The sequence below is a fragment of the Tamandua tetradactyla genome, chromosome 18, assembly GCF_023851605.1.
Source record: "Tamandua tetradactyla isolate mTamTet1 chromosome 18, mTamTet1.pri, whole genome shotgun sequence".
Taxonomy (NCBI): Eukaryota; Metazoa; Chordata; class Mammalia; order Pilosa; family Myrmecophagidae; genus Tamandua; species Tamandua tetradactyla.
The window spans coordinates 44,934,048-44,960,776 of record NC_135344.1 but is presented as its reverse complement, the minus strand read 5'-3'; the positions used below and the strand labels follow the sequence as shown (position 1 = coordinate 44,960,776).

The window sequence follows — 26,729 nt, the reverse complement described above, 5'->3', positions numbered from 1 at the left end:
CTGCTTTGTCTTCCTCATAATGCAATTCATATTTGCCTTTTTTCATGGCCAAAGCCCAGGGCCAGGACTCAGGAGGATTTGTGGTGCTCATCTCAACATGTGACACTGACGACAAGCATGGTCCAGCTCAGCTATGGTCTGTTTCAGAACGCAAAAGGCTTTACATTTAAGAAGAAGAAAAAAGAATTTAAGATGATGGGCAAACTCACCTTCTGCCCCCAATCAAGTGAAATAGGAAATAACCACCCTTTGCCCTCCCTTCCCCTTTTCTGAGGACAGAGGAATGGGCACCTGCACCCCAAAAGGTACAAGTGTCTCTACCCAGGAATAGACTGGGTCATCAGAGAATTGAATGGCTTGTCACTTAACTTCTTCCTGGCTGAGTTTATTTTTAATAGCTTTTGTTGATTGCTACCTTTTAATTCTGTATCAAATCTAAAGACACCTTTCTCTTTCATACTTTTTGAACCTCACCAATCAATTCCAGTGGGAGAAGGTACCATTCTTGCTGTTAATAAATAATTGGAAAGTATCAAAAAAATATATATATATACAGTCAATGTTATTAGGTACATATTTAAATATGTGTGTGTGTATATATATATGTACAAATGCACAGAGCAAGTTGGAAATTGTGTACAAAAAGAAATAGAGAAATCCACAAATATGTGAGATTTTAAGACCTCTCTCAATAATTGCTAGAACAAGCTAGCAAAAAAGAAAAAAAAAGTAATAAGGATATAGAAGATTGGGACAACACACTTGACAACTTTACCAAGTGAACAAACTCGACCCAATGGAACCCTTAACCTAAGAGCAGCATATCACACCTTGAAACCTTTACTAAAATTGATCATATTTTCAGTCTTAAAGCAGTTCTAAACAAATTTCATAAGTTTGAACTCTTACATAGCATGGCCATTGACCATAATAAAATTGAGCTATAATCAATAACTGAAAGTTAACCAGAAAACACTATTTTTGAAAATAAGAGAATGCACCTCTAAATAATCCATTAGTTAAAAAAGGAAATCACAATGGAACTTAGAAAGTATGTTAAACTAAATCATAAGAAAAATACTTTATATTGAACTTGTGGCTTGCAGCTAATCTTGAATATGTGTATTTGAAAAGAAGAGTGCCGGAAAATTAATGTCTTACATCTATTTTCAAGATGGAATAAACAAATTAGTGACATAGAAAACAAAATAGAGTCGATCAGTAGAACCAAAGCTATCTTTTGTTTTTATTTTTTAATTTTTAAATAAATAGATAAAATACCTTAAAATTGGAAGAAAAAAGTAAAGGATTCAAGTTAATGTGTATAAAAAGCTTAAACACCCCACTCACAATATTGACCAAGAATATTTTTAGAATTATATCTTAGCATAAACCTTTCCTGATGATATGAAGAGTGTTTGGTCTTCTGGAATGATCCCAAAGCACTGCAAATCTGCACCCTCCAGATACCCCGAGGCACTTAACAGAGCATGCCAAGTCACCTCAATTGTAAGGACAGCAGGCTTTACTTTGATGTTTTTTAAAAATATTAATTAAGATTAATAAGAAAGGAAGATACACATAACTAATGTCAGGAATGAAAAAAGTGCATATGTTCTGACATTAAAATGACAAAAATAAAACATATAAGTTAAATGAAATATACGTATTCCTAAAATAAATAAATCTCATCAAAGCCTGTATAGGTCCGCCCCACACAACATACCTGAGCTCTTCGATAGCAGGTTTCTGGAAGAAATAATTTCAGTTGATCCAAAATCTATTTTTATAATTTTGTGTTGAGGCTATATGGATCATAGAAAAATCCAAGCCCTTCATTACTACAAAAGAGAAAGCTCTAAAGGGGGATGACTGTGGTGGAAGGAGGATGTGTTAGTTTAAAACTGTTATGTCTGGCAAAAGAGCCATGTTCTTAATCCAATTTTGTGAGTGCAGACTTATTATAAGTGAGATCTTTTGATTAATTTGGTTCCATGGAGATGTGACCCACCCAGTTGTGAGTGGGGTTTTTCAAATAAGTTGTTCCCCTGGAGATGTCACCCCACCTACTCAAGGTGGCTCTTAATTAGTTTACTGGAGTCTTTGAGAGAGCTCAGACACAGATGCTTAGAGATACAAACAAGAGCCAGAAACTGGAGAGAGCTGACACAGAGAACAGAGAGTTGAAACCAAGGGAAGCATTTTCCAGCAGAAGCCAGAAGGACCTGCAGGAGCTGAGAGAGCCATTTTGAAACCATCCCAAGAGGGAAAGGCTAGCAGATGCTGCCATGTTCTTCCCCTGTGACAGAGGAACCTGGATGCAATCAGCCTTTCTTGAGTGAAGGTATCCTCTTGTTGATGCCTTAATTTGGACATTTTCATGGCCTTAGAACTGTACATTTGTAACCTAATAAGTCCTCTTTATAAAAGATCCATTTCTGGTATATTGCATTCCAGCAGCATTAACAAACTGAAACAGAGAATATTAGAAACTTTCTGTAAGGAAGCTATAACTCTGCTGGTTTAATTTTTAACTGTCTTTACATTTTAGTATGTTATTTCCATAAAAAGAGATTCTGGGTAAGATGCAATTACTTTCAGTCTCCCAGTAGCATGGATTTTAGGATCAAATCTGAAGCTTTAGACACTCTAGATATAGTGTGGGTGAGAGAAATTGATTAGAATCGGGTCAGGGTCACTCTTATTCATTTATGAGAAGGTGTGTTAGAACAGTCCTTGCCAAAAATGTAGCAGAGAATTGGTGCAGCCTGGGTCTGGACCTCCACTGCCCTGAATTTCTACCTTTACCTTAGTAAATAATAAAGTGCCTAGCTGGCCCAATATTCCCTAAGACTGAGACTTCACAAGCTACAACTGTGCAGAATCGAAATGAAATGAGAGAAAACTGAACCTGCAAAGTTAGATCCTTCAGGCTCTGTCTTGAAAGTGAAATATTTTTCTGAGTATAAATAAAGGCACCACTCATAAACACAGCCTAATATTTTCACAAATATCAGTGCTCTCAGAAGACTTCTGAATGCATGTAGAGGTATGAGGGGAGTTTGGTTTGATCACTGTGATTTAATCACTATCAGACACACAACTTACGGACTGACCATTCAAACACATGACTATAATCATGACACTCCACTGCTCTGTCACTCATTGATGTTAAGGTCCAGCTCATATTCTTTGGTTTACATTCAAGGTCTTTGAGTACATTCTGGGTTCAATATATATCCTCATCTTTACTCTCCCATGAATCCTCTCCAGGAACTTTCTATAGCTTCCAAGTCTTTGAATCACCATCCCCTAATGTGCCTTTGCTTCTCCTAGTTCCCTCACCTTTGTTTAGGCAATTCCTCCTCTTGAATTCTGTTTAATTGTTTCTGTATCATCCTAAGTGTTCATATTTTACACTTTCTGTGGCGATATAATACTTCTCTACTCTTTGCATAGACTCTACCCCCTATTCTTCAGATTATGAAGTGTGGCTTTTCCAGTAAACTTCACCAATAAAAGGTATAATAGACCTATTCCAGTAGAGCCAGCAGTGGTTCTTCTTTCTGATCATACTCAGTAGTAATTACCATACTTTTTTGCCATTCAGTTATTTAAAATCTTCTAGTTATTTATTTCCACCTTTCAGAGGCCCCTACTGTAGAGGAGCAGTACAGTATTATGCCAGCACAGTAGAGAGAGTTTCCCTCCTACAAGGTAAGATAAAAATTTCTCTGTGTGTTTTGGACCCCATCCCCTCATTCCCCTCAGAAACCTTACAGTATTGATTATTCCTCATTCATGTTTATTAAATGATACCCTGTCAAGTATATATTTTCATTTGACTTTTAAATATGCAAATCTTTCTCAGTTTAAAAAATACTTCCTCGACCCTGAATCTTCCTCCAGCTATCATCTTAGCTCTTCTCCTTCATACTGAAATTTCTTAAACAGGTTATATATACACAATTATTTACAGAATAACATTAGGGATCATTAGTGATACTTGTTTCTTCCTTCTCCCCATCCATGTCTTATACAATTATGCTCTCCACTCTTAATCTCTGCCCTGGGGATTGTCTATGCTGGAATAGAATGTTTTCTGTTGTCTACAGTGGAATAAAGCATATTTCAGTATGGTGAGGGCTTAATGATGAGAGAAGGCACAGAGAACCACCATGGAGAAGAAAGATTGCAATCTTTATTCCTTCTACCATTCTCTGCTAAGGGAGATTGAGACAATTTTCAAGGATGAAGGATTTAAGTGAACAGATGTCTGTATGCCTCATTTTCATATTTTCCTTCATTTCCAACTAATTGTATTGGATTATCTCCTATTTTAAACAAATAGGCTTAGCTACAGTCCTAGGTATTTAAGGTTAAAATAATGAAAGCAAGGTATTGATTTATAAAATCTAGAATCTAGAATGTTTTTACCTTTGGTAAAGGGTGACAGGTGTACTTGGAATATAGAAGAATGAGCTAGGGAGATGGTTTATCTGGAGAAAATGATGAGGTTGCAGCAGAACAGTATCTCCTAAGAATGTGCCCACCCCCTCTTTCCCTCTTCAATAATAAGGTTTGAGAAGTTGTAGTGCTGCATGGAAGATCGGGGTGAGGTGAGGGGTGGGGTGGGGTGGACATTGCAATTCTGGAGCTTGGAGAATTATCGTGAAACCCATTATCTTTCAGTCATACCTAGACTGATGCATTCTCTGACTTTCAAATTGTAGAGAATATAATATGTTCCATAATCTGTCCCAAGATTTTACAGCCAAGCAGTGCCATCTCAAAGTATCTTGTAGGAGTCTCTCAGGGCTCTAGTTTATATAATTCTATGTATGTGCCCCATATTCCAAATTCCATGCCTAAGAAGCCTTTTCCAAGGCAGTGCTCTCTCTCGTCGTATGAAATTCGAATGTCCAACTTCCTTAATCCTTAATCATTATACAGAACAAGAACACTGGGGAATTAATTAGACCTGAGTAACATAATCCATTACTTTATCATGTAATTTAATATGGTTTCTAAATATGTTTTTTTCATTTGGATAACATACCTAGTGTGAATCTGTCATGTTACATAGAATTCAGCATCAACACAAGTATTGTAGTATTACAGTTTCATTTGGAAAGGAACCATTCCACAAAAGTCAATTTTCCTTATAGCTGATGATTGCTTTTAAGAGGTTGACTAGATTTCCAGGAACTCCAGAGTTCTATATGGAAAGGAAACCTCAGCCTGTCCTCATCTTCCCTTTCATTCCCCTCCCTCACAAACCTTTTGGTGCTTAACTGCATGAGACTTCATCACCTAACATAGAAAAACAGAGTTGGAGTGTAAATTCCTGAGATAAGGAAGAGCAACTAACCTTAGGTAAAAGAAAAAACCACAGAAGTGCTCTAATGAGGGGTTGAAGAAGGGACTGAATTGTCAAGAAATAAATATAATGTTTCAGAAAATACTGAGCTGGCTGAACAAAGATCTCTATGCCTGGGCTGAGATTAGAGAGGGAGGGGGTTGTCAAGAAAGAGGGGTTGAGACAGGGTTGAGGGGCACGGATCTATGTCAGGGAAAGGTCACTTAAAGAAATAGAGATGTGGATTCAGCATTCATCTCTTTAGCAGAGGTTCTGATTTGCTTCTATGAGTTGAGGGGGAGGGTTGGTATAAAAAGTTATAAAAAGAGTAGTGACCACAGGTCCAGTTGTCAGATTGTTAAGCCATAGTATTTAATGTCCAGTCCTCATACAGAAATGGGGGGCTAAAGAAGAATCCTTGCAAACTGAAAGCCTCTTAAAGCAAGTGATATGTTTTAAAATTGAAAATTCTTCTTTAATGTTTGTGATAATTATTTTTGTTGAAAATAATCATAAAATAATTTATGCACTGTTTATATGCAATGCTTGTAAAGGCAGTGCTCAATATTGTGCTGATTTGCATTAAATGTGTTATGGGAGCATCAGTTAAAGTTTTCTTGGTGGCTTGGATTATTAATATCAGCTTGTTTCCTTGGCTATAATACAGCTGTCTCCTCAAGCTCTCTATTGGGGTATGGGCATCTTGGAGTCGTTTTTGTTCTTTCCAAGCAGTGCTCTCTCTCTTGCCTCCATGAAATTGCTCATTTCTTTGTGTTCATGCTTATCTCTATCAGTCTCTCCTACTTTTATGTAATTAGGTGCTTTTAGTCCCTAACTGTTGAGATACCTAACCCTTAAAGTTATTAAGAATTATTTGTAAAATATAAATTCAGAGAATATAAACTTCTGAGATAGGGTTTCTCAGCTATGCCTCATGATCTATTAGTGGGCTGGGACATTAACCTAGTGGCCAGGACTCACCTGTCATTTAAGTAAATAGAATAGAATAGAAAATGTAGTAGAAAATTTAATTGGAAGTATAATAGAAAATATTATTATTCATCACATGTGGCAAGTATAAATATTTTGTGAGATTCAGTATTTGCATAATGATAGGAAATATAAAAAGTATGAGTTATTATTCAAATATTACCCATTGTAATATAATCAAATGAGTTAATAGCATGGATTTTTGGTATATATCCCTTTTTTGTGTGTGACTTTTTCTTTGTGATTTCTTGATTTCTTTGCAGATATTGGCATCATAAAAATAAGTTATCTCCATGAAATACCCCTCCCTCTTAACTTTAACCTCATTAAGGTACATCCCTATGACACCTACAGTACCTACAAGGAATACAATTTTAAAGAACAACCATTAATGACAAGATTGAGAGTCAGTGTATATATGATATCCTCTTGAGGCAGAGACCTTCTCACTCAACAACAGTCTCAGAAGTGGGACCAAGTCTCAGAGAGAAAGAGTAGGAAGGGACAATGACTATTTTTCTATTATGCAGTGTTTCAGGTAGAAATGTGGATCTGAATATGCTTTTGTTTTGGAAAACAGCTTTACTCTGGTGTGCTAAGAGTGGTTAATGCACCACGGGAGAAGAGTAGAGGCTTTCCTAGGTAGGGCTAAAGGTGTACTTTCAGATAAAGTTGTATCTATGGTGTTTGACGTTGCTTTTGTGTCCACTCCATCTTACCATGAAAGGAAGTTGTTCTAGTTTGCTAGCTGCTGGAATGCAATATACCAGAAGTGGAATGGCTTTTAAAAAGGGGAATTTAATAAGTTGCTAGTTTACAGTTCTAAGGCCGAGAAAATGTCCCAATTAAAGCAAGTCTATAGAAATGTCCCATCAAAGGCATCCAGGGAAAGATACCTTGGTTCAAGAAGGCTGATGAATGAAGTTCAGGGTCTCTCTCTCTTAAGTGAAAAGGCACATGGCAAATGCAGGGTTTCTCCCTCGGCTGGAAAGGCACATGGCGAACATGGCGTCATTTGCTAGGTTTCTCTCCTGGCTTCCTGTTTCATGAAGCTCCTTGGGAGGCATTTTCCTTCTTCATCTCCAAAGGTGGCTGGCTGGTAGACTCTACTTCGTGGTGCTACAGCATTCTTTGCTCTCTCCGAATCTCTCATTCTCCAAAAATGTTTCCTCCTTTATAGGACTTTAGAAGCTAATCAAGACCCACCCAAATGGGTGGAGACACACCTTTACCTAATCCAGTTTAACAACCACTCTTGATTAAATTACATCTCCAGGGAGATGATCTAATTAAAGTTTCAACCATACAATACTGAATAGGAATTAGAAAAAATGGCTGCCTTTACAAAATGGGATCAGGAATAAAACATGGCTTTTCTAGGGTACATACATCATTTCAAACCAGCACAGAAGTCAGTAGGGGTACTTGGCAGTGGCCCTAAACTAGACAAAAATAATTAGAGGATATTACCACAAATAATTAGAGACTTAAGCATGGGGCAGAAGGGGGCTAGGCAGGACACAAGTTAAAAAGAGGAACAGAACTCCCAACTCTGTAGACAAGCTTGATACTTACATATTTATTTAATACAATGATGAAGATGAAGAAGATGATGATGATGATGGTGATAATTTTACTGCTTTACTCCTTTCTAGCACTTCTGAGAAAAGGTGGAGTCCCTTCTGTGGCTTATCTCCAATAATCTCTTTCCCTGCTCTCTTAGTTTTCTTCTGTCCTTTATTTATTTATTTATTTTTATTTTTATTTTTTTACATGGGCAGGCACTGGGAATCGAACCCAGGTCTCTGGCATGGCAGGCAAGAATTCTGCCACTGAGCCACTGTTGCACTGCCCTATCCTTTTATTTTTGGTTGCTGATTTCAGCCTTAAAAGAATGGGAAGTCTTTTATGCTATTATTTATTGATTGATTGATTATTTCATGTGTTAACTTAAACACCTTTGGTGCCAATATTGTAAGTCACTAGACTGGGTACTTTGAAGGACATAAAAGTAGATAGAATTCCTTTACTCCAGAAGTTTAGAGCACAAAGTGGTAAGGACATTGAGGAGGTAAGAATATGGGGTGCAGCTGTCCATTCTCCCAGTGGTCTAAATAGATGAAAACCAGAACCCAAAATGTGTGTATTTTTTAAAGGACGTGACAGATCAGGAATTTTGCTTTTCTTACTTTGATTTTTATCTGCTAGATATCTGCACTTCTATTAAGACATGCATATACCCAATTAGTATAAAAAGTATCCAGCTTGATTGCAAAAGGCAATATTGTGGTATAATTTTTATGCCAAACTCTCATGATTTCTCACTGTAAGCTTCCTGGGAAAAGATCTGAGTGTTCAATAAATTGGGAGGCATGGTTTTCTCCATGAATAAAACAAGACCTCAAGAATATTTTCCTAGAAACTCAGCTATCATTAGAATTATTCAAAGAATGAAAACTTCTCCTGAAAGGAATTCCCAATAGCTCATTTGCTATGTAAACAAATCCCATGTCCTGAAGGTATGGTTGGAGTATATAAAATATTAAAATGTTGATACCTGATAGACTGTAGGATAAAATTTAAATTTAAAGGCAAGCATTTCCTGGAGCAGTGGGAGACCCTTATGATCCAATGAGTCTTACATTAAAAATCAGACAAAGAAAGATGAATAAACCCAGAGGATACTGTAGGCATGAATTTTATGTCAGTATCACCATGGCTGTAGTGCGGGGTGCCTCATTGTTCTTTTGGTGTTGTAGAAAATGAAGACTATGATTACCAGTCAACCTGTGCAGAGGCAGTTAATTTGTATCATAGAATGTAAAGTGAAAAAGAGGTTAAGGAGGAAGATGGGAGGACAGTTAAGTAAATTGATGGAGGCTAGTGGTAACAACATATTATTAGTATAAAAATTACCATTTACTGAGTACTTTTAGTCCAGCAATCACTTTTATGTGTACTGTTTCATTTCATATTCATGACATACCTCTTATATAGGTTCTAGCTTTATTCCTAAAGAGATGTAACTGTTAGGACACCAAGTAAGATCTGGTTTGCCCATTGTCTGTAATCAAGGTGGTTTGTTTGTTTTGTAGACATGGCAGCAAGCAACTGTTCAAAATTCCAAGTAGCGAGTGGGTCATCAACAGAGACTGAAATGTGAGAAGTAGCATTCTGCCTCCAAAGTAAGGGGAACTGGAAAGTGTTAGAAGGTGTCAGAGTCCCAGCTGACATCCAGAATATTACACAAAAAATTGAGACAAGAGGCTTGGCAGAGGTAACCATGATGAGGCTTATGAGCTGACTGCAGCTCACTTGGCATATGAGACTCAGGATGCTGCGAGATTAATTCAAGTTCTCACCCATGATTGCACTGAGTCCTCTAATATCCTTTTATTTTTCCCTATCTTAAGTGCTTGACACCAAACCTATGAGTGAGGAATTATTATTTTGTCATTGTTGTCATCAACATCTTTCTTTACCAGTAAGGCACTTGCTAAGTAATTTGACCAAGTCCAGTTATAAGAGGGTAGAGCCAGGATTTGAACTTAGGTTGAATGACTCCAGAGAGAGTTCTCTTAATAAACCACCACTTTATCCACATGAAAGCATGTGGTTCATCCATTCATTCAGTACACCAGTATCCAGTGAGCACCTACTATATACCAGCCATTATTCTAGGTGCTAGGTATTAGATGGTCAATATATATTGGTTGGCTAAATTAATGAATGAACAGGTATTTATGAGCATATAATTCAGACTGTACTATTGATTTTAGACTATGGCATTTTGATTAAACTATTCTAATGGAAGCCATAGTGAAGATCATACCATCTGAGTAGAAAGTAGAGTCTCCTCTAAAACATATGGCTATATTCTATCACTGTCAATTATCCTGGTGTACAGCCTATCTTGTATTAGGGAATGAGGGCTGTTGAATTAAGCATTAGATTAGAGGGAAGGCATAACTCCTATTTTACTTCGTATTTCCTTGCAGTAAGGTTCGCAGAGGTGTTCAGTGAACTCCAAGAATTGTGTATAGCTGTTCCTTTGGATCCTGTGGAAGGGTCTGAAACACTGTACTCTTTGATCTTTGGCATTTAGTCATCTCTGTATGAACTGTCTTTTGGTCTTGACTTCCAGTCTAGTATTATTGAACATTCTATGAATTCTTACTAACTGTTACAGCCTAGCTTTGGTTATGTTAGAGGTGGGGCACTTATAGTTAGTCTAGCAGAAACCCAGGGAGTCCTTCCTAGGCAAAAATGCATGCTGCAGTGTTTCCTTAGTTTTCAGTGGAGTATGGAACTCCTTCAGACATAGGAGGACAGTGTTATGATAGCCTTGTGAATAATCAAGAGCAGAGAGAGATGGGATATTGGTTCTAAGCACATGTGAACAGAGCTCAAGAAGACTCACAGACATGGCAGACATGTAGTTAAGAGAGTAAAGGGTTAGGAAGGTTGAAAGGAGTTATCTCATGCACACTTCTAATTTTGTGGGCATTTGTTGATATATACTCAGAAACACAGTCTGTTGACTGTAATAGTAGCTAACTGAGCTCCTATGGTTTGGGTGGACAGAGTTGGGCCCTGGCCACCAGGAGACCCACGTCTCAGGTCTGGCTCTTCCCAGGAAATTGCTGGATTAGTTCAAAGAGTGTCCATTTCTTTCTTGAATGCCAAGACGAATGATGTTCACATGTTTAACACATGCCTATTGGAAACCAAAGCCTTACATTCAGTTTTCCTTTCCAGCAATGGCTAAAACTCAGTCCTTTGTCCTCCTACTCAACAGATAGTATAGGAACCCAGGTAAAATTTGAAGATATGAAGAGAATAATCTTACTTCTTTCTAATTAGCATGTAAAAAAACATGTTTCCAGACCATAAATAAATGTGAAACACTCGCAATGACACTGGGCAAATTAATCTGTATGTTTTCTTCCTGGCCTATTAATATATGCCTTTGCTATCTTCAGTGTGGAAATTCTTCTAATAAAGAAGAAATAGGAAAGGAGGATGAGAAATTGAGCATGATGCTGTGACATTATCCAGACACAGTGGGGAAATGGAGATGAGGAAAGGCTGGGATGCTGTGCGGGGAAACTGGTGCACAGAGCTGAATGCTACAGGAAGAATCCACCTGGAGGAAGAGAAACTGACATCTCCTCTGCTCAAGTTGCCACCTACACACCTGGGAAATTCCCTGTGACAGGGAGCACAGGGATATAAACATATTCCAAGCTCCCTGGAAGTTCAGCATTATCCACAGTAGGGGTCATTCACTAACACCCGGAATGAGAATGGAGCCAAGGTAGAAAGCAACAACAACAACAAAACAACCAGCAACTCCATGTAAATTCACATTCCTTGTTTGTGTTTTAAGCAGGACTAGGTCAGCTTCATCATCTTCAGCCCAAGTGAGTAGATTTAAGAGGAGAGTTGGAGACTGGTTGTGATTTGATCAAAGCATTCCACTAGTATTTTCTCTTTCTTGTTTTCACTTTGTTCTTTCAGTAACCCAGGGAATAAGGACATCAGTGGTACTCACTGAGGAAGGAAAAATGGAAGTGTACAGATTTGCAGGGGCTGTCACTGGTGGCCAAATGGATGATAGACCTGGGAATAAAACAGAGATTCTGTCTGCCTGCCCTGGGGATTCTCACAACATCCCAGCATTGTGTCGTTTTCAGACTTGGCCTCTAGAGTAAAAGGAAACTTAAGGCTGTCCCACTTCTCTTAAATTTATAATCCATGGATTGGCTCTTGAGGGTGAGGAGGGGATATCTTGAACTGAATTCATGTGTTTTGGTGGGGTCAAGAGATTTTCACTGGGTAAGTGTACCTTTTGCTTCTGACAAGTAACGACATTGCTTCGCTTGATCAGCACGTAATTCTTAGGAAAAAAACATTTGGCTGAGCTAAATGAAAAAGCATCAGGCACAGACAGATTAAATTTTCCTTTAAATAAACACGGCCTTTCAAAAAGGCAAGAAAAACGTTTGAAGGAAAACATGCCAGGCATGAAAATTTCAGCTGAAAGATCTACCCATCCTGAGCAAAACAAGGATCATTCCACAATCCCTGAATAAGCTAGAACAGCTCCTGTGCTAAACCAATAAGAATGGCTTCAAGCTGCTTACAGGCAGAGGTGTGGTTCCCGAACACCAAATCTAAAATTCTGCCAGTGCTGCTGAGGATCTGCACTTAGCAATTGTTGAATTAATTGACTGATATTTAGGATACTTGACATTTTCCCTGCCTTCAGCTTGACTATGAAGCTGACAAAGTAACGTGGTGCCCTAAAGACACCAGCAGAACCTTCATATTCAGTGCAATAGGTAGGTTTTAGTCTGATCACTTTGCAAGATAAAATAGTGTGTTTCCTTCTTAAACTTCTTTAAACTTTTTACAAGATTTTCTTGTCTCATCGCTTGTCTTTTTGTTTCTATGATGGGCCCATTTTCTTCTGTCTGAATCCTACTTCTTTACCTCTGTTTCTTTCTTTCTTTCTTTTTTTTTTTTTTTAATGTCCCAGTGACCCACATTAGAAGGCCAAAACCTTTCTGGTATCATTTCCCTTACCTGTAATGTATAGTCAAATCATTGCCTTAGTTTTGTAGCGCCCACTATGACAAATACCATATAGCGGTTGACTTAAACAACAGGAATTTTTTTTAAAACGATTCAACAATCGTACTCCTTTGTTATATCCTAGATCCCCTGTTACAACTTCCCCTTCTCCTTTGATGCTTCTCCCAATCTTTAGGGGTATTTGGGCTATGCCCACTCTAACATTTGCACGTTATAGAAGGCTGTTGATAATATAGGGTAGGGAGATGGAACTAGTTGATATTCTTGGAAAGATTGGCCCCACTGGCTTTCAGGACTTACCTGGTCTAGGAACCCACCTGGAGGTTGTAGGTTTCTGAAAGGTAATCTTAGTAGGTGAAACATTTGTAGAATCTCAGAGGCCTAGGTGTTCTTTAGGGTTAACAGGAATGATTTTGGTTGAGATTTGGTGAAGTGTGGTAATTAGTAATATCTAGCTAAAGCTTGCATAAAAAGTAGCCTCCAGAATAGCTTGACTCTATTTGATCTCTCTTAGCCACTGATACCTCATTTTGTTACATTTCTTTTCCCCCTTTTGGTCAGGAAAGTGAAACAATAGGAATTTATTGGCTCATGTTTTGTAGGCTAGAAGTTCAAGATCAGGCTAACCTCAGGCCATAATTTCCCCTGGAGTTTGTAGAATACTTGTGCTGGCTTGATCTCTGCCTTCATCATAGGGCAATCTCTCTCCTTCTCTGGCTTCTCCTAACTTACTGCCTCTGAATTTCCTCTGCTTGTAAGAACTTCAACCATATCGAATTAAGTTCCATGCTCCTTCAGTTTAGCTATTCCTTAATAAATATTATATTCAAAGATCCTATTTACAAATGAATTCATACCCATAGGTCCAGGGGTTAAGCCTTAAGTATGTTTTTGGTGGGGGATGTGATTCAAACCCCAACAATCACCAAGTCCAAATAATTTCCCATTTTTCCACAAATTCATATTGGTTCATTAAATATCTCTTAAGCAATTTGATATGCATCAGTCACGGATTTGTACATCAGAAATACTGCAGGGAAAAAACGATGATACTTTCTTGGAATTTCCTTCTAGTGGGAGAGGCAAACAATAAACAAATAAAGATAATTTCATGTAAGATACCTTATGAAAATGACAAAATGAGGTATTCTGTTAAAAAGGGACTTGCTTGTCAGAAAAATCCTCCCCAACAGAGTGGCATTTAAGCTAAGGCAAAGATGATGTGAAAGAGTCAACTATGTAAATATCTGGAGGAAGAGCAGTGCAATCTGTAGAAACTGCAAGAGCAAAGACCCTGGGGTGAGGCAGGATCTAGCTATTTAAGAAGGAGCAATAATACCTTGGGCTGAAACACAGAGGGAGTGGGGTTTCAAGGCCTTATATTATGGATGTTAAGAACAGAAAGTGCCATTTGAGTCATGAAAAGGAGTTTTGATTCATTTTAAATGAAGTGAGAAGCCATTGGAGGAGTCTGGAAAGAACAATGAAATAAACTGAGAAATATTTTAAAAGATATGAGTAATGGACCATAGAGATGATGGTACTTGGGGAACAGCTGTGGAAATAAGCCACTTCTTTCTCCAAATATTCCCAGTATACTCTCTGTCTGAATATTTGGACAGTGTAGTTGATACAGCTTTTTGGTGGTTTGGATATGGAGTATGAAGCAAATAGAGAAATCAAGCATGAGGCCGAGCTTTCTGACCTGAGTGGACAGTGGTACCATTTGATCCTACTCCTCAACCATCATTTTTCACTAAGTTTTCTGTACCAGTTTAATATTTAGTCCCCCAAACTATAGCTGTGGCCCACTAAAACGAGGCATCCACATCCAGGATAATTAATAGAAAAACAGTATGCCTTCATCATCACATTTCTCATAACCTTTCAGTGACTCCCTGTCACTCAAGAGAAATGACAAATTCCTTTATGCAGTGCTCAAGGATGTAATAGGCAGAATCCCATGCACCCCAAGATTCCATGCCCCATGTGCTTGACCTGTATAATACCCTCCCTTTGAATGTTTGTGGGACCAATGGATATGATGGATGACACTTCTGTGATTAGATTATGCTATATGGCAAAGGGAGATTATACTGGGTGGGGCTGACTTAATCAGGTGAAAATCCTTCAGAAAAGAATTGCTCCTGTCCTTATGAAAGGACCTCTCCTGCTGGTGTTGAAGAAACAAACCACCATGAATTGTACAGCTGTCAGGAAATGAATTCTGCCGATAATCATGTGAGCTTGGAAGAAGACCCCGAAACTAAGATAGGTACCCCAGTCCCAGCCAATGCATTCATTGCAGTGCAGTGCAATTTTATCCTGAGCAGAGGATCCAAATAAACCACTCTTGGCTTCTGACCAATGGAAACTGTGAGATAAAAACATATGTCATTTTAAGCCACTAAAATTTTTGCTAGGATGTTACAGTAGCCATAGGAATTTAAGGCAAAGACCTTCCACTGGCTGATCTTCATTGACTTCCAGCCTTATTGGTCACTAACTAACTGACTTCAACTTTTATGCTTCAAAAGCGCTAAATGGTTTGCATATTCTGGTCTGCAACTTAGTCTTTCACGCTATCACCCTTGGAGATGCCATTCCTATTCCTGAAATTTTCTCCCTCTCTCCTTCATCTCCTCTCTTTCCCTGGAATACTTACCTTGGAATGCTAAGTTCAGGATTCATTTTCATGCATTCATTTGCTCTGTCAACTATTATTTATTGAGCATTCATCCTGAACAAATCAGGTGATAGAGTAATAAGCAAAAATCTTCCCCCTTATCTCTATTATATTCCAGCAGGAAAGAGATCTTTAAACACAGAAACAACCAAATAAATGTCTAAATTTGAACTTGGATAAAATCTGTGATAGAAAGAAGGATCAGCCAAAAGAATATCAGTGGCCTCTCCCAAAGACTTCCAGGTTTCTGCCCTCTGTTTTGCATCTCCTCTCCACAGGTTGTAAGTATTCTGAAGTTGAGATTGGTCTCTTTTTCACTTGCTGTCCCTAGTACCAAGACCATATTTCTGTCACTTTTTCATTAGCATGGCAGTGTTTGTTGAATATGTGAATATAAAATCTGTCAGTTCCTGTTGGACTCTACAAAAGACAGAGCAAAACAATCCAAAACAGAAACAAAATGGAGAAACCTCAGATTCATCCCGTCCCTGAATCAAGAAGTCTCGACCTACAGGTTTAATATCCAACAGAATGGGGCCTTAATTAGCCAGCTGCTCCCAGCATATTTCCCAGCATCTCTAAGCACTTGTTTTAACATGACCTTGCAGCCTCCTGATCCCCAAAATAAGTCATCAATCTGTCTTACATGTCTTCTATTCATGCGCTCTAGTGCCCCTCTAGAGCCGTGTTACTTTACTTCAGTCCTCTGGGATGTACTTATTACCTAGGTCCTTCCAGTCCCATCCTTGCTTGTAATTCTCCTTGTTCTTCCAGACTCAGGCTCTACCTATCAGACTTAAATACTGAACTTTGAATTAGAAGATAGACCAGCCTTTCAGGAGATAATTTTGATAACTAAATTTTGTTTCTAGGGGCTGGGGTGGCTAAGGGTCTAGCAGAAACATCCAGGGCTTCAATAGGGTCTGTGCCTGGCAGAGGCAGCAGGCTGTCTCTACTTGGACCAACTCTGAGATATGACTTTAACATTCTTCTATGCTGCATTGCTTGAGACACCTCATTCTCCCTTCATCCACAGCTTGGACGTTCACCTGAAAGAGCAGACTACCTAACTGTTATACTTGTTCTCATCTGTCACCCTACTATTCACCCAGCCCCTCACACACAAGCACAAACGTACAAAGAGTAGATGCATTGAGTTTAGGTGAAGGTACAAACCTTCCTAGTGTTTATAAGTCCTCTTTGGTTTGGATTATTCCACTGATACTTTCCATTCCTTGGTTGGATCTCCTGAGCCCTTGACCCTTCCAATCTCAAGACCTTCTCCTCACCAACTGCAATCCTCCCCCAAGATGCTTAGCAGCTAAAGCCCAGCTGGTAGAAAAGTACTGTTTTACATATCTCTAAAATGGAGAACTAGGGAGACTAGATTGCACAGTAATTTCACTTGAGGAGCACTACAAGATTTGCCCACTCCTAAACATATCTCAGAAAAAAAACTGACTGTGGCGGCTTCATGAGCAATTGCTGCACAGATCTGTTGCCAAGGAAGCTACATCCTTTTAGATGCCCAAAGATAGAGCTTAATCAAAAACAGAAACAGAAAGGAAGTTCTAAATTAAGCAGCCTGATTATTTTCCTACACCATCATCTCAGCACACCCATTATATTGGCAGCTAGTTCATTTACGTGATATCTACATGAGTAGGAGGCAACAAGGAAGGCAGGATTGGGGTGGTGGAGACCATCAATGAAGTAGCTCCCCATTTTCAAAGGAAAGTTGAGCTCCTCATCAACAGAGATGACAATGAGTTCTAGGATGAGGTAGAAATGGAGGCTGCTTTGAAAAATCACTGTGAGTGCTGTGATGCAGTGACTGAGATAGCCACAATTCTATTAAGCAACCTTCGCAGTGTGTCCATGTCATGCCCGCCATCTTCTTCTCTTGCTCCTCCTCATTGTTGTTGATGATCTTCTTCCTTTTCTTCCTACCTCTCCTCCTCTTCCTCTTCTTCTTCCTCTTTTCTTTTCTTCCTCTACCTGCCCTTCATCTCCTTCTTATTCCTTTTCTCCTCCCCCTCCCCCTTCCTTCTTTTTCTTCCTTTTTTTTTTTTTATTATCAACTGCCTTTGAGTTTTGGTACAACAAAAGATAAATTAATTTGAATATTAAAGTATAATGATGAACCATGTTACTTAGCCAACTTTAGTTCCAAAATCAGTTTCTCTCTCCTACATCCAACCAAGATGCTTTCATGACCAAGGGAAGTGGTGAGATGTGGAAGTGGCCTGCACTGGGAATCAGATATGAGTTAGCATTGGTTTTGCTACTTTCTCGCTCCAGGTATCAGGGCAAGTCACTCCCAACCTGGGCACATTTTTGGCAAAGTGGGAATTTCAGTCCTCACCCAAGATTTCTGTGGCAATGTGCCTGGAATATGTCATATTTGTCACGGACTGTCAGTATTTGAAGGCTCGGTTCTTATAGAATCTGTGTCTAGCCCAATTCAGAGCACAGAGTTCTAGAAACCAGATGCAGGGAGAAGAGAAACATTCGAAATACATTTGCTGGAGGGCTCCCTTTCTCACCTCAGTCTTCTGCTAAGGCAGAAATGATACAGTCAGCATCTGGATCCCCACATAAATAGCTGTCTACATGAAACGAGGTAGGAGACCCATATTAAGTAATGAAGACAGAATACATTAATTACACCATGGTAAGTAACGATCATATAAAATATGACCATTATGTGATTGTTATTACTTTTACTACATTATTCATGCTGACATAAATATAACAGCCCACTAGTCATCAGTGTCATACTGCTTTTATAGAGAAGGAAAATGGAGCTCAAAGCATTTAATGGTCTAATGGCCAAACCTCTAAAATGCCAAAATAATGCTTGGCAATGCATGAAAAGAGGCCAGCAGGTTTACCAATAGGATAGCTTAATGACTGAGTTGTGTTTTAATTTTGACTTCTGATTCTACTCTGATGTCTTCCAAGCCTATCGACCTTATAACTGTGCAGAACAGGTTGCAACACAGGGGAGCATGAATGACAGGGCACATGAGAGGTTACCCTAAAATAACAACATGGTATTCCAGTTCCACCACTTGAGCTTCATTTATTTGATTCTTGAAAATTACTTTTTAGATTTCTATCAGTCTCTCACATACCAACTCTCCGAGGTGTTAACTCACTGTAGTTCAGAGTAATTGTAACAACTAATGTTTTATATGAAGTGGGAAAGGAAGCTACAGGTTTTGATTCAATATAAAATTAGGAAAATGAAACCTAGAGACTTTCCTAAAGACACAATTGTTGGTGTCAACATTAGATAAATGTACTGAAATTCTTCTTATTTTCAGTATATTATATAGACTCTCATTAGCTGTGAGAAGATGTAGAAGATGAGTATGGAAAGAGATAAAAGAAAGAGAAAATGTGCAAGGCAAAGGCAAATTTTGTTTTTTACTTCAGACTTCTCACAGTCTTTCTTTCTGGACCAACTGGGATGAATGGACTTGCTGCCTGTCCCACTCCTCAGCTATTTCTTCAAACAAAACTGAAATGTCAAGGCAAGGTAAAAAAAAAAAATGAGAGCATAAGCTTGTTGAAATTATCAGAAAAAGATTGAAATTTACCCCTTATAATGCACTTAGAAAATCCATAATACAGATATATGAAAATATCTAGATGAGAATGAATTTTTGATCCCTATATATGGCTATTTTAACCATACGTGGATATGGGAATGGATTACTCATTATTGTCAAGTATTTATTTGAGGCACTCTATGAACCTAGCAGAGACTTAGGCTTTTATTTCCAGTATTGTCCTAATGTATATGGATCTTTACATCTCCTTCCACAAGAACTATCACCACCATTTTGTCATTACTGCCCATCTCTGATAAATTTTCAAATGCTACGAGAAATTTAGAAGTCAAAGTAAGATATTTAAAAGTCTCCACAAGAATTCTCTCACTAAATGTCAACTAAGACAAACATCCCACTGGTAGCCCAACTACTCTAAACGTTTCTTTGAGGGGCTCATGAAGTGATGCATGCAAAATATTTTATAACACAGAACTACAGTGAGTGAAAGGTATTGTTATCAGAAATAATTTTCTAAGTTAATAATATAACAAAAAAAGACCTGGTAGCTGATACGGATTACCATGGACATAGTTTTTGTTCAGAAAAATACATTGATGTGTTTTACAATAGCTATCAAAAAATCCCACAGCTAGTTTTAATATTTTTGATGTTACTTTATACTGACATTTAAAGCAATACTTAAGTTGCTAGTGATTCTTGTTTAACTTATTTTTATGGAACTTTTCAAATATATATACATGCTGGTTTGCTAAAGCTGATGGAATGCAATATACCAGAAATGGATTGGCTTTTATAAAGGTAATTTATTAAGTTACAAGTTAAAAATTCTATGGCTGTGAAAATGTTCAAATTAAGGCACCAACAAGAGGATATTGTTTTAGTTTATAAAAGCTGATGGAATGCAATATACCAGAAATAGAGTGGCTTTTAAAAAGGGGAATTAATATTAAGTTGTAAGTTTACAGTTCTGAGGCTGTGACAATATTCAGTTAAAGCAGGTCTATGAAAATGTCCAAATAAGGCATACAGGGAAAGGTACCTTGGTTCAGGAAGGCCAGTGAGGTTTGGGGTTTCTCTCTCAGCTGAAGAAACACATGGTGATGTCTGCTAACTCCAGGTTTCTTCAGTGGCTTCACTGGGGGCATTTTCCTTCTTCATCTCCAATGTGTGCTCTGTTGGCTCTTCACTTTTTCCAAAATGGTTCCCTCTTAAAGGGCTCCAGTAAGCAACCCCAACTTGAATGGTTTCCCTCTCCATGAAAACCATCTAATCAAAAGTTACCAGCCACAATTGGGTGAGTCTCATCTCTTTGGAACTAATCAAAAAGATCCCACCCAGTAATACTAAATGAGAATTAAAGGACATGGTTTTTCTGGGAAACATAATAGCTTCAAACCCACACAGATACCTTCACTCAAGAAAAGCCGATCAAGTCCAGGGCTTCTCTGTCACATGAAAAGGCACATGGCAGCATCTGCCGTCCTTCTGTCCGGGCTTCTGGTCAAGTGGTTCTCTCAGTATATCCAAGCATCTGTGTCTGAGCTCTCTCCAAAGAGTTCTTCTTTTAAAGGACCCCAGTAAATTAATTAAGACACACTTTGAATGGGTGGAGGTCACATCTCCATTGAAACAACCTAATCCAGAGGTCCCGTTCTCAATTGGGTGGGTCACTAGGTTGAGTTAGAAGAACGTGGCTTTCCTGGGGCATATAACAGTTTCAAACTAGCACAATGTAAAAGTAGAAGAAATAGTATAATCAACCTCCCTGTACCCATGATACAGTTTCAAAAATTTCAAACATGTGGCCAAGTTCATTTCCAGTGCCAACAGACACACTGGATTTATTGAAGTAAATGCCAAACGTCATACCATTTACCCTTTAAATATTTCTAATATGTCTCTAAAATATATGGACTCTTTCTCTGCTTGTTTTTAACACAACTATAATAGATGACCATGTTTTAATAGCAGCCTTCAGGAGACAGTTTTATATTGGAGCAGAATATTGTTCTATGTGTCTTACTCAAGGCTACTTGGTGACTCCCCATTGTCCTCAGGGTGAAATTTCATCCCTAAGATCGTTCTCCAATGAAAATCTTCCTATTTCCCCCCATTGCGTGTGCATGTTTGTTCATGCTATTTAATCCATTGTAATGCTAGGCCTCCTGCTACCTTTCCATCTCAACCCTACCTATATTTCAAGGACTTGTCCAATCCAACCTTTAATTTTCACACATCATTGCAGACTCTAGTGATTATTTTTTTCTTTAAACCTCTGTTTCATTTACTCTTCTATTAGAAGGTAGTATTATAGGGATTAAAAGCATGTGCTCTGGAGTCTGACAAAGCTGGGTTTGGGAATTTCTCCATGATTCACTTAATAGCTAAAACCCTTGGGAAAGTCCTCCCTAATCCTCACACCCTCAGATGTTTATGGGAACAATTTCTGTTGTAATTAAGTATATACACAGACACATGCCGACATTGATTGGTATAGAGAGCAATCAAGACAGTATTAGTATTGCTATCATTTCCATCTGTATTTGATATTATATTCTCCCTCTTGATATCTAGTTTATTATTATCTTTCATCATTTAACTCTTGGATTGTTGGTCACCTTTACATGTGTTCACTTCTGGATACCAATTTCTTGAGGTCAGAGCCGTCGTTAAATCTCCCACAGCAGGTGGGAGGAGAGTCTCAGAGGCATTTCTGGCAGAGGAGAGTCTCAGAGGCATTTACAGAGGAGAGTCTCAGAGGCATTTCTGGCAGAAGACAGCCAGTGCGCAGAGTGGGGCCCAGGCATCTGTATTGCCCTCCTCCTCTGATGTCACTTGAGGTTGTGTTAAGTAGGAGAGCCTCTCCCCCTCTCATTAGGTTTCCTTCCCAGATTACTATGTGTTTGTGGCACTTTAAAGTGAATCTGTAGATTTCTCCAAAAAAGAAGAAATGTTTTGTGCAGTGAAACAGGTGATGGGACAACTGGAAACCAGTCCCTTGTAACTGCAGTGAGTTTCTGGACAGCTGTCTTTATCCTGGAAATGTCATCCTTCTTTAGTCTGTAAATATCATGCTATAGAATATGTTAGCTTGGGCTTTAGGAAGAGACAGGTGACTTCGATGCACAGGTAGTTTACAGTCAACTGAAGGACAATTCCTCCTTCTTGGATTCAATAAAAAAGGAAGGGTTAGTTAGGCAAGCTATTCAGAAAAAAAGGGCATGCAATATCCACATTGTGGCTTCTTAATAAAATTATGAAGGAGCCTCTTTGTCCTTCACATGCTGGTCTTACTTGGGCATATTCACTTTCACTTTCAAATGTGCAAATTTGACACACTTGAAATAAGTAAAAAAATATATAACTGTGCCTTTTAAATCTGTACCCATAGGATCTGGCAAGGGCTATGTAGGGCTACTTTACCTCCCAATATCTCTCTAGTCCAGGCCAAATCCTCTATTTCATCTTTTCATAGTCTGAAATTCCACTAAGTAAAGATGTAGTTCAGCTAACCAGTGCTTTTGAGAAAATAAATTACCCCAGAAATGTAAAGATTATCTTTCTTACTGTGAAGCATTCCTTACTGTGAATTACATAATCAGATTTCTCTACGTCCATTACCTGTCTGAGAACAGAAAATGACAATTTCATTGTGAAGGGGGAAGTGACTTTTGGAATATGGATCAATTCTAGTAAGGAAACGTCTGAGAAAGGGGTTGATATGATAGAATATGTGCAACTAAAACAATATTAAAGACTTGGAGGTGGGTGTGAGTGGAGGGGGGCATTGGAGAGAGAGTGAGAACAGATGATTAGAGGAACTTGGGGAAAGTATGAAGGATAAAATTCATGCATTTGGAAATTTTGCTGGTACTGCACATACAGAAGCAGTAAGAGAGTAATGGTTTAAAGTGCAGTGTCTAGAGACCTGAGGCTTGTAAACTAATCCCAGCTGCCCAACTTAGTAGCGCTGTCATTTTGGACAATTTACTTAGTGTCCCTAAGCTTCAGTTTCCTAATCTGTAAATGAGGATGAAGAAATGTGCAGAGGTCACAGGGCTGTGTTGAGGGATAAAGGAAATAATTTATATTAGACATTTAACATAGTGTCTGCCATACCTCATACCCACCAAATACTAAGTATCATTAAATATATTTCCCCTAAAAATAGGGTAATAATGATTATCATCAGAAATCCATTTGGTTGATAAACTATTCATCATATGTGCTTTAATGGTCTAAGTTTCACTTTTAAGAATGTTAGATAAATGTAATGCCTAATAAAAACTTTGCAATTAACTGATTAATTTCCTAAGCTAACACTTACTGGGCAGTCACTGATTTATAGAAATTGTTCCTAGGCTTTCCATGTATTCACACATTTAATCTTCATCATAACCCCAAGTGAAAAAACACGGAACAGAGAGATTAAGTCATTTGCCCAAGTTCCTCAGCTATCATGTGGTAGAAGCAGTGTGATTTTAGGACCTAATTACTAAGCAGTATAAAGCAGTAATTAGGACCTAATTACTAAGCAGTATAAAGCCTGAAAAGATAGATGATTTGTTAAAGATCACATAGAAAATAAGAAGTAGGACTGGAGCCCAATCCAATTTTCTTTATGCCCTCTCAGTTAGGATTCTTCTTCATTAGATTACACCTTTCCTCCACAAAAAATACCCAGCTTAGTGCAGGAAAAAAGACTAGACCTAGGTATCTGGAAGGCTGGCTTCCACCCCAATTTCACCGCTCAATACCTGTGTGGCTTAGAGTAGGGACTGAATAATGACTTACTAATATACGCTTTAGTTTCATCATATGCAACTTGACTATGGCAGTATATTCTTTTGGTTTATTGCAAAGATCAAATGAAATAATCCATAGAAAATTACTTTGAAAACTGAAAGACACTAAATAGAAGTGAATATTATTCTTATTATCATATTAGTGTCCCTTCTTTGAAACTATCATCTGCCTGTGGTCTGTAGTTACAAATCTGATTGCTAATAGTAATCTAAAACTTTTTTTTTTAAACTACTGATTCCCAACTCCAGTCACAAAGAATCTGATCCAGTTTGTCTGGGGTGGGCTTCTGGAAGCCGGTTTCAAAACCTCCCCAGGTAATTCTGAGTAGTCAGGTTTACCAACCACTAGTCTATGCCAAAAGAATAGCTATGGATCACAGATCAAGTTGAGTATTTCTCTTTCATGTTTTCCTGAGGCTGAGATTCATCTTCTGTAAGACTGAATCCCTTAACAGAAGTCATATTTTCTTATTTTTCCCTTGTAAAACTTGCAGAACCTAGAACATGACTTGGTACAATAGTTGGTTGAGTTATATTAATTGACTCGATTGAAACCCAATTTGTAAGTAGATCTTAGACCTGTGTAAGAGATTCAAAAACGGCAACAGTTATATCGAGGAGAATCTCTTATTGACACAGAGGAATTGCCTTCCTGAATGGTACCCTTAAGGCACTGGTATAACCCTTTAGAAAGGGTTTAGAAAACTAGCAAATCATTTTGGAGAAAATAAAATAGCTGAATATAGTCAGTAAACTGAATATTTAGTGAACAATCCTTTAAATGAAGTAACATCCTTACTGTTTCTAAGGATTTAAAACCATATCTACTGTTTGACTGAGGCGTGCTGCCACAGACCCTGCAGTCAAATCTGGGATCAAATCCCGGCATCATAACACAACAGTTTTATCAACCTAAACAAGGTTCCTAACTTCTTACAACTCATGTTTTCTTATCTACACAACTGGAGAGTACAGAATTATTTATGAGGTTACAAATACATGCAAAGAACATGTGTTTTCACATGGTGGGTATAGGAAAATGGAAGCTACTACTATTTTTAAGTGTAACTAATCCACCCAGAACCATCTGTTTTCCCCTGGCGGTTGAAAGAAATTAATGCAGTTGCTGAAGCAGCAGAGGAGTGCATAAAGCGCTGGAAAGGCTGACTTAATCCATATGATTTAATTCCAGAATATGTTTCTAAAAATCCTCTGACTTCGTTGTGAATGTCCGTTATCTCTTTGCTTAAAAACAAGGTACACAACTCTTCTTATAGCATTTCAGCTGCTTGTTTTAGAAGGAGACATTGATAAATTGGAGAGAATCCAAAAATGATAAAAGGATTAGAAGATATGACCTACAGAGAAAGATTATTAAAAAGAACTTCATACATCCTACCTGGAGACATGATGACAGAGGATGGGTATATGATAACTGGACATAAATACTAAGAACAGGTGAGGAATAAGGAAAGGAATTATTTCAGATGAGTAGAGGGTAGGCAGACAAGGACCCTATGGCCTTAAACCAGAAAAGCAAGCACTTATAAAAAGTATTCTTAGAAGAAAACTTTTAATACAGAGTTCAATTAACACCTTGACTCGTTCATCTGAGGGGTGATTGAAGCCTGCAAAGAAGTAAAAAATTGTCCTATGCTGCTCTTGCAATGGTACCTCTAAAGGCTGGTTCTCTTTTAGAGCCAAGGCTGATGGGTGAGGGAGAGAGGCATGTTCTGGCCACCTGCTCTATGTCTGGGCCTAAGTCATTAAGCGACATAAAAGTTTTTCAAATGTGGAGGACGAACATTCATTTCTTCTCCATTTTTTTCCCCATCTTTTCCTAGTGTAGTAGGTTGAATGATGGAGTCCCCCCCCAAAATTCTCAGAATCTGTGAATAAGACCTTATTTAGAAAAAAAGGCTCTTTGCCTATGTAATGAAGGTGAGGATCTCAAACTGAGATTATCCAGGATTATCCTGGATTATCCAGGCAGGTCAAAGATCCAATGACAAGTGTTCTTTGAAGGGAGAGAAGAGAAAAGGAGGAGGTGATGTTACAACAGGTGCAGGGATTGGAGAGTGCTGACAGCCACCAGAAGCTGGAAGAGGTGAAAGAGGACTCCCTTTTAGAGCCTTTGGAGAGAGTGTGACCCTGCCAGCACCTTGATTTTTGGCCTTCTGGCCTTCTGGTGATAAGAAAGAATAAATTTCTGTTGATTGAAGTGAGGAGTTTGTAGTAATTTGTCCTGGCAGCCCTAGGAAGCTAGTACACCTCGTACGAGGGATAATCTTGATAAATAAAACACTTAGAATCTCCACTTGAGCCATCCCCAAAAAAGCTGCTAAATAATGCTATTTGGATTCAGGAGGGTGTGGCCTTTTATTTATTAGCTCACTAAATAAGGTGGTGCTATGAAATGTTGGGACAGGATGGAGGTCTGGGATGCTGACTCAGTAAAGGGCTGGCAGTGGAAGCTCTTTGAAGCAGCAATCATTGTGTCCGATATTAGAGTTGGAACCAGAGTTTCAAGAAAAAGTTAACCTCAGTGAACATATGCTTTAAGTGTCCAGGAGCCTCAGAGGGAGGATGTTTGAATTTCTTGGTAAGACATTCTCTAGGGGTCCTGAAGTAAGTCCCTTAGACTCAGCTGGTGTTCACAATTAAAATGGACACCAGATGTGGACCCTGAAGAAAGGATTCTGCTAATTTAC

The 26,729-nt window shown here is 38.4% G+C and overlaps 1 long non-coding RNA gene across 3 annotated transcripts in view; it reads left to right on the top strand.

Moving 5' to 3' along the window:
• The window catches only part of LOC143662638 (uncharacterized), a 144,642-nt gene that overhangs the window by 102,817 nt on the left and 15,096 nt on the right, over positions 1-26,729 (top strand). The window contains exons 3-4 of one of the 3 annotated variants that reach the window (XR_013165502.1): positions 15,754-15,913; positions 19,074-19,232. The exons of 1 other annotated variant lie outside the window; for it this stretch is intronic. This is a non-coding gene — a long non-coding RNA (uncharacterized LOC143662638). Of the gene's footprint in view, positions 1-15,750; positions 15,914-19,073; positions 19,233-26,729 lie in introns of those variants that run through there. One more of the 3 variants, XR_013165503.1, reaches the window with a different exon arrangement.